This window comes from Colius striatus, chromosome 1, assembly GCF_028858725.1.
Source record: "Colius striatus isolate bColStr4 chromosome 1, bColStr4.1.hap1, whole genome shotgun sequence".
NCBI lineage: Eukaryota > Metazoa > Chordata > Aves > Coliiformes > Coliidae > Colius > Colius striatus.
The window spans coordinates 96,818,649-96,827,801 of NC_084759.1; the positions used below are offsets into that span (position 1 = coordinate 96,818,649).

The 9,153-nt window shown below is 38.5% G+C and overlaps 1 protein-coding gene across 1 annotated transcript in view; it reads left to right on the top strand.

Annotated features, from left to right (window-relative positions):
- The window catches only part of GRIK1 (glutamate ionotropic receptor kainate type subunit 1), a 166,895-nt gene extending 159,635 nt beyond the window's left edge, over positions 1 to 7,260 (top strand). Inside the window, exon 17 of the mRNA XM_061988655.1 lies at positions 7,174 to 7,260. The gene's annotated coding sequence lies outside the window, so the exon portion shown is untranslated. The remainder of the gene's footprint in view (positions 1 to 7,173) is intronic.
- The last annotated feature ends 1,893 nt before the right edge of the window (positions 7,261 to 9,153 follow it).

Sequence of the window (9,153 nt, forward strand, 5' to 3'; positions counted from 1 at the left end):
CTCTATTGCAATTAGAGAACCTGTTCAACGAATGCCTTCACATTCAATCGCCAAAGCTCTCCTTTCCTCTTGATTGTTACTTGGCTCCTGAGAAAAGCTGGAGCATACAGTGACCTCTGTTTACCTTCTATTCACTTAACAATTTTTGATTAGCATTTGTTAAGCTAACAGTAGACTGAAGTATTTTTTGTGGCAAAGATGAATGTTCATAGTTAGGATATACTAGTTCTTCTCTGCCAGTGCTCGTCCATGTATGTGTGTTTACGCTCAGCTCCAGATGCTGCAAGAAATTGTCTTGCTCAAAATGCCATTCTAACTTATTTGAATAGGGCATTGAAAGCTTTAGTTCTTCACAAAATGAGCCTTCTTACCAGAAAAGATCTGAATTAGATCTTCTGTATCCTTGATTTAAGAAAGCATTTTTGTTTGCAGTTTCCCAGTAGAAGAGACTTAAAACTAATTAAATTCAGCCCCTCTCAACTCTCAGAGGAGAAAGAAAATTCCTAATGTGTTTATCTCCATGATTACGCAAGAAATCCTCTGTGTTGCAGCTTTGACCAGTTTTCTAATTGCTTTTTAGATTAACACAAAATCCAGAACTCTTCTGTCACTTTTTGGGTAAACAGTTTCCTATCTGTCAAGGAAGCAGTAACATTGTTAGTAACAGTCATAATTTCCCTTTGTCTAGCTGTTCCCACAGACAGCCTCCCAGACTTCATCTTGCCTGTGGGAATTACAAAGCAGCTCCTTTCTCTCATGGAAGTTCATACCTGGTTCCAAAAAGAGTTGTTAAAAAGCCGTACTTGGTTCTTAGCAGCTACACCGTCAGCTGAGGCAGTGAAGAGCCAGCGTGCCACCCAAGTGCTAACAAATCTGTGCTTGGAAAGGCAGTTTTTGCAAAGTTTGCCATGGCATCAGGAAGGCAGGTGCCTTCAGGCTAACAGTGAGGCTTAGGGAAGGCACAGCATAGCATTTCCCATGAAGTCCCTGGCATGTGGAAGGATTCCTGCATAGACATAATGAGCTTTGAGAAATGTTAAAACATTCAAAGATTTTCCACTTATCGACATTCTAAGCTTCTCTGACCACTGTATTTTGAAATTTGAACACAAAATATACTCTGTTCGCAAATGCAGATTGTCACCATTGCATCTTCCTAACTTGCAACCTCGCAGTTGCATCCGGGGTCTAATAACCAAACCAGATCCTTTCTCAGGTGTATGTTAGTGGGGGGACTTTGCTGTGCAATCAGCACAGAGAAAACAACTCTACCTGTGATTGATAAGCCACATCAAATTCCATCAATTCTGGTGCTGCAATACCAGTAAAGCACAACCACAGCTAACTGGGGGAGGAAAGTGGCTATATGTATACCCTTATGTAATTTTATATTAATTTTTGGTTTCCTGTGGATCCATTTTACTCAGAACTCCCAAAAAATTAAAATTACTATTTGCAAAAAAAGTTGTGATTTGACACACAGAAGCCACCTACCATTGAAAGCAAAGGGGCTGTGGACAGCATGCCTGCCTTTATTTAGTGGCAGTTCCTGCCCTCATCAAACAGTCTCATAAAATCATAGACTCGTAGAATCATAGAATCATAGAATCACAGAATAGTAGGGGTTGGAAGAGACCTTTAGAGATCATCTAGTCCAAACTCCTGCCAAAGCAAGTCAACCTAAATCAGGTCACACGTGTCCAGGTGGGTCTTGAAGACCTCCAAGGAAGGAGACTCCACACCCTCCCTGGGCAGCCTGTGCCAGGGCTCCCTCATCTGAACAGTAAAATAGTTTTTGATTACGTTTAAATGGAACTTTTTATGTTCCAGCTTCATCCCATTACCCATTGTCCTGTCACTAGATACAATAGAAAAATGGGATGCCCCAACCTACTGACATCCACCATATTTAGATATTTGTAAATATTAATGGGATCCCCCACAGTCACCTCTTATCTAGACTGAAGCCTCAGTTCCTGCAGCCTTTCTTCATAAGGAAGATGCTCCAGTGTCCTAATCATCTTGGTGGTCCTGCACTGGACTCTCTCCAGAAGTTTTCTGTCCCTCTTGAGCTGAGGAGCCCAGAACTAGACACAGGACTCCAGATGAGGCCTCACCAGGGCAGAGTACAGGGGGAGTAGAACCTCCCTCAACCTACTGACCACACTCTTCTTGATGCATCCCAGAATGCCATTGGCCTTCTTGGCCACGAGGACACATTACCCAAAATTAGGGCACATTAGGCTAAACCCATTGGGAAAAGATACAGGGGGAAGGAGAGAGAAAAAAATGAGACAAGACCAAAAGGAACAAAGGCAATATGATCACTATTTCTGAGAGCCAGGAGGATTAACAACACCATGGAACTAGGCCAAGCACAGCAATAATGCTTTCTACAAGACTGATATTTCCTCAAAGTACTGCCTTGATATAGTGCTTGTTCCATCTCTCTCAGATCAAAGCCTTGAAGCTTCACATCTTTAGCTCTTTGGAAACAAAGGAGGAGGAGAAGGAAGGGGCAGGAAGAAATCTATCTCAGTGAGGTTCTTGTGAAATAGAATTTTATGTGAAGTTGGCAGATCTGCAAATTCTCCCTCTTCAGCAAACATCAGCTTGAGTCAATCCATTTTCAGGCCACAACCCCACATCCAAACACAACTGTTGCCATCTGTGCCTTCACTAAGCAGTCCCATTTGTGTTTAGATGGTTTGGGAGACCAGTAAGTATCTTTGCTGATATTGTTTTCATGTAAACAGGAAACTGAGGAACAGTTTATGTAGCTGAGAAAGAGCCAAAATAATCCCTAGATTATTGTCATACTATTCAATAGACTGACAGTTTAAAGGACTTAATTTTGTGATCTCCTCATGCAAACAGCTATCAGTGACAGAATAGTCAAACAGATTCTAAATGTACAGCAACAGCAGTTTTCTCACTAGGAGAAACTGTTTTGGATCTTTTTCCTTCCCTTTGCTAGACACAAATAAATCCCTTCTCTTCCAGCAGAAGACATATGTCAGTGTCCCAGCTATGGGCCCTTCACAGTGATGAGTGCATTGCAGAAGAAAAATCCTGACTTCTGCATTTCCTTCTCAGTGTCTGAGCTACTCAGGTGTTCTCGCAGAATAAAATCCTTTGATTTTCATCATTATGAGTTCCCCAACGCAGCACATTTGGTTTGGGGTGAGGTTTTTTGTTATTTGTTTTATCAAAGTGTTAATAAAATGTAATCGAAAAGTCTTGTCCCCATTGGTAGTCCAGCAGCACAAGCAGCAATAAATCTCAACTACAGATTTTTCTTTTCAATTTTGTTTCTACTTTATGTCATTTTTAAAATTGTGACTCTCTAATTGTCCTAAAACTTAACACAGTCTTCTGTATGGGAGCGTAAGGAAGGATCTGGGAGCTTCACGATAAAGCTTTTATAGCCTGTTGAAATGACCAAAGGGCAAAGAGAGAGAGTCTCACATCACAAGGAGAGCAAAATCTATCCTATTTTTAAAGGATGACATTTCCTTTTAGCCTCACATGCCATGTCTTGCAGCATTTTAGCACTGTGAGAATGAGAAAGTTAAGCTCACTAAAAGCAAAATGTTAAACTTATTACTCTGTTGTTAAATGCATTGCTCTGCACCTACTGCGCTCTAATTCTGGGCAAGACCTCAAAAGTGGACTTAACAGCATGTAAAAAAATAGCTTTCTAAAGATATCCTTTCATCTTGGCTATACAAATGTGAAACTAAAAGAACAGTACGTTACCCTTTTAAATGGAATTTTAATGTCACCATACCCTTTTTAAAGGCTACTGTAATTATGCTGCAGACAGAAGGCTGTCTTGGGAGTACCCACTGAATATGTTCCTTTTTCTAAGATTTTCCTTTAAATCTACAACATTTTGTCTGGCTTCATACCCACTCTGTACCACAGTCATCTTCTACTGCTTGAAAAGTTCAAGGCAATTCCAGCTTTCAAATGTCTGCTCAGTTTCCTAATTGCACGCACAATCTTGGAGACAAATGAGACTTTGAGCTATGTTTCCTGGAAAGTTCACATGTAACTATTATTCTGAATGATTAACCAGACTCCTGAAAGTTCAAAGTATCACCTCAGATTGCTCTTTTAGACCATCTGATGCTCTGTGTGACAGCAGAGAAAGCCCCATGTCTCCCACGCTTTTAATACTCTTTGCAATTTCCAACTTGTTTTGTCAAATGCAATAGGATCTGTGACAGAGGAATATGCACAACATTGATCAGTGATAGTTATGCACCTAACTATTGGAATATCTTTGAAGAATCTGTCCAGAGTCTTAAATCTACATTTAATTCATTGCTTCAGATTGATAAAATTCATGCCAATGGTGTTTTAAGTCTCTTGAAACTAAGTGTAACATAAACATAAAAGTAAAATAGCTTTTGTGATTTTCTAAAGCCAGGAGCGGGACCTGCAAGGTATAAGACCCAGAAAGCTATCACTATAAAGCCCCTCTCCCAACCTAGTGTCTTTGTAGGATGGCTGAGCCCATTCCCACATGTTTCAACCTCTGTTGTTGATAATCAAACCACGAGATCCTCGCACTGCCAAGATGGGACAGGAGAGAGTCTCAATGAGGCAGAGCCTTTTCAGATTTTGAATGGCCTACTTCCATACTCAATTAGGTGGATAAACACAACCAGTTTACAGAAAAGGTCATCAACGAGAACAGTAATGGTTTTATATTCAGTTTTAGATGTAACTGCTATTAATGAACAACTAGCCAAAAGTGTAATTCTTAGACAATTCTTAGACTTAAACATCAAAGTCATTCCTAAGAATAGCTCGAAGTCTTTCTGACAATATTTGTTTCAAAATTCAAAACAGAGTTGGAAGTGGAGCCAGTGAACATTTCACAAATCATATAGTTAAATATTAAAAACTTCAAATATTTAATATCAGCAAAATGTTTTAAATATCTATCTGCAGGTGCAAAATTATCTTCATGGGACTGTTTTGTTGATATGAAATTGAAAGGCATTATGAAAGCTGTGTAGTTTGAATTAGATGAATCACTTCAGAAAATTAAAATACAAGCCTATTAACAAGGCAGTAAAATGTACTATTTCATCCCTGTGTGCACATTGCAGAGGCTGATGGCTATTATTAAATACACACATAACAACTATGTTAGTAAGAACAACAGGGAAAGAAATCAAAAAGAAACCTGATTGGTCATACAAATGGTTAATACGATCATCTCCCTATTTGCCAGGAAGATCTGGAATCACTTCGTACTCTAGAATTTGAAAGCTCAATTAAAACTAAGGTAGTAGAGCGAAATTATCCATGCTTTGTCAGCCACTTAGAGCACGCAGTTTTATTACTTTGGAAATAAGTAGTGCTACTCTCTAAAAAAGCCTGAAGCAATGTAGAAATAGTGTCTGTGTTAGGATGATACCTGCTTCACCCACTGCTGCCAGAAGGCCTGGGGCTGCAGCAGACACCTTTGACTAACTTCAGTAATACTGCAATTCTTGTATAATGTTGTCAAAGGGGATATTTAAATGATAATTGCACCAGCAAATTCCAGACTATTACCAGACAGTAATTTGAAAAAAAGCAACGGTACACTGCCCTGACCTATGTTTATTACATTTCGAGGCTGACATGAATTAATAGTGGTTTAGTTGATGTATACTGAAAAACTTTACAATGAACAAAAATCAAGCCTCTCAAAGAATGAGCACATTAAACCATAGATTTAACATACTATGGGATCTTAGTGTGCATGTAGCCCATTCTGTAAGTGGACATGGTGACATATGGGAGATCTTGCACATTTAAAATACACACACACATGCTGATGCACTGATGTCTTGAGCTTGTTTGTAGGACCATGGTTACACATGTTATAGGGAGGGTTTATAGTGGAGAAGCAGCAGCACAATGTGTGGAATTCAATTCTCTAGTATTCCCTTTCTACCTTAAACAATTTAATCTTAATTGAGTTTACCCTTATATTCTCTTTTACATTTGAAAATATTCCTGTAGAATATCTGGCTATTAGGAAAGCTTCAGGTTTCTCCCTTCCAGGTAATATATCTAATTTTACGTTTTTATCCCTGTATAACTGACATCACTATAGGATTATTACTGTTTAGGAGCTGAACATTGCTTATCTTGCATTGACATCATTTTAGAAGGTAATTTGTATTTGATACAGAGGACCACGTCTGTATTCTGTTTCTGTCATTTTATAAGAACTGTAGTTTTATCCAATTGTTTTAAAGCCAGTCAGTTCTGCAGTTCTAGAAAGGGTTTGGTAGGAAGGATTTATTCAACTTGATGAAAGTAAGGCAGTTAAAGCTTTTTATCCCATTGTTACAATCACTTTATTTTATATGCAAATAATCTATTTATACGTATTTGCATGGAACTTTTTTTTTTTTTCCCATTGCTAGATGCTTACACTTAAATCCTTTTTGTGATTTTTTGTGTTCCACGTAATAATTCCAGCTGTAGATGTTAAAGGATGCTTCCACGTTCCAGAAATATCTTTGATGTGATTATGGGAAGAAAAAAGATTTCTGCTTTCTTTTCAAACTATTCATCTACCTTATTCTTGTGGCAATTTTTTCCTTTCTTCAATACAGAATCTTTGAAAAAGATTCTTTCCAAAGAAAGAAAAGGATTGAGAATTGTGCTATACTTTAGAAATGTCTGTTAATTTTTTGAAGTGAAAATAGTTAAACCACAAAGAAGTCTTCAAAAATGGTGTTCTTTGTTTTCTTTAGTATATCCTCTTTTTGTGGCTAAGGTAGGTGTGATTTTAAAAGGAAGATATTTTTCTGTTAAGGTCAGGAGAAAATTTGCCTACTGAAAAGGGTAAGTTTTATGATATAAAGCCACCAAAACATCACAAGTGCGTCTGTGTAGAATTTCAGAAACATTCATAATCAGCTTTAGTTAAGCCAAAGTTAAATTCAGTGGAAGCTAAGTTAAGCAAAAAAATATTACTTATACAGACCTGCCTATTATATCTTAGGGGCTTATTCAAAGCTGACAGAACTGCGCAGAGAAGCTTTCTGAGTCTGCCAGTAAGAGCTCAGTTCTTTCCTTCTAAAAACCACTATTTGTGCAAAGGTCTAACTCTGCCTTCAGTGAGAAGCGTTTAATGCCATTTCTGTCTTCCACCAGTGTCTTTCTTTCAATGCGATAATGGAAGAGCTTGGAATTTCACTCAAGCATCAGAAGAAGTTAAAGAAAAGGTCAAGAACTAAGGGGAAATCTTCATTCACAAGTATCCTTACTTGTCACCAGAGGCGGACACTGAGGAAGGAAACCATAGCGTGAGCAAGAGAGACCCCTTTGAGGAAATATCAGGAACAAAAAATGAAACAAAAACATTGCTGCCTACAAGTTGATTGTGGTGGGATTTCTGAAATATAGACGTTTACCTTGCTCTTCAGAAATTCTCTGTGGTTTCTTTTTATAATCTAGAGGTACAACGGTTTAAATGCTCACATAGACTGATGTACTACTAACCATCTGTCTCACTATTTCTTTCGAGATGGATTTGTATGCTCACCTGTTTTGCATCTCTCTTCCCCTCCCGATGCATTGCTGTATGTGCTTTCTAAATAAGTAAATAAACAACAGACATGGTTCTTTTTTCCAATAATCCTGGAGTGAAACTGTTTTTTTCCTTTTGAAGAAAACATTGCAGTTCTACTGAGCACAGTTGTTTAGAAACCAGCGCCCACACAGCCAAAGTAAAAAGTTCATACAATCAACTCATAAATTATGACATTTAAAATGTATTAAATACACAGGTTTTTTTTTTTGCATTGTTTTACGTTGCAGTGAGGTGAAGCACATTAATATTTATTGCTATATTGTCCTATGATTAATTCTACTATTCCTGGGGCTTTTATTGGTACCAGTTGACTAGGTCTGAGGATGTCTGCAAAAGGAAATTAGTGAAATGCAGGTACATCCACACTTCAAGGGACAAGGATGAATGTAGGTGACAAGTGCCCCTTGCACCCAAGTAACTGGGAGTTGTACCCCTGCCTCCCTACACACTGGGTTATATATATATATATATACATGGTCTGTCCAGGGCTATCCCACCACTACGACAATCTCTAACCCTAAGGTAAGGCTGGAAAAAGGAAACCAGTTAACTGGAGGCATCAGCTGCTTTTCTGCACGGCACATAAAGCTGAGCAAGTCTGAATTGTGTCACCAATATTTGCCTCAGTTTGTGGCAATGTTCATTTCCCAAGTCCTTCAACAAAGTGTTAAGTTTTATTGCCCTTCTTAGATTCCCCCAGGGAACTAAGTGTTTATTATTGATTATATTCCCCTTGCATCCATTGCCATTTGTGCTGCAAAAGGAGAAGGTAATGTGAAAGCTTTTGAGTGGAGAAATCTTCACCTCATACTATAGATCCCTGTGAGCCTTTATGTTACACTGCATGACAAAGTCAATCTGCAATGAATGGTATTGTATACAAAAGCCCTGCTTCAGAAGTGATACATTTTGATGTTATGATAGACTAGAAGACACTGTGGTTCCTTTGACCTTTCCACAAGGGTCATGTTTTCTAAACCTCTTGCCATTATCACCACATTCCCCAGGAGTCTCTGTGATTATTCCATATCCTTCCCAAAACATGGTAACCAGAACTAGATCTGCATTTCTATCCATGTTGAGTTGGGCAGAAAAACATCTTTTGTGTCTCAAAGGCTGTAGTGCTGCTCATACACCTTCTAAAGAGATCTCCCTGCTTGAACTGAGTAAGGGAGATCACTCCTCCATAATACAATCAATGAGAATTTCAGTCTGTGTTTAGGGTTGTCACCATGTGGAATTTCCCAATTTTATAGTGGTTGAGGTTTTTTTAACAAACTGTTTCTCCAGTTTGTGAAGATCCATTTGTCCCCAGATATGTTTCTTGCCTGAACTAGCATGATGGCACTTTCAAATTTAGCAAACATATTCACTAAAAACCATCCAAAAAGGAGACCCAGACAGTGGACAGATGTCTGTAGATTCTTTCAGTTTTGACAGTGAAGCTCCGAGACTTAATGGGACAGTTAATAGCACTTTCAGATACCATACAGTATATGTCATCTGACCTAATGTCCGACTTGTTTCTGAAAATGTCATGA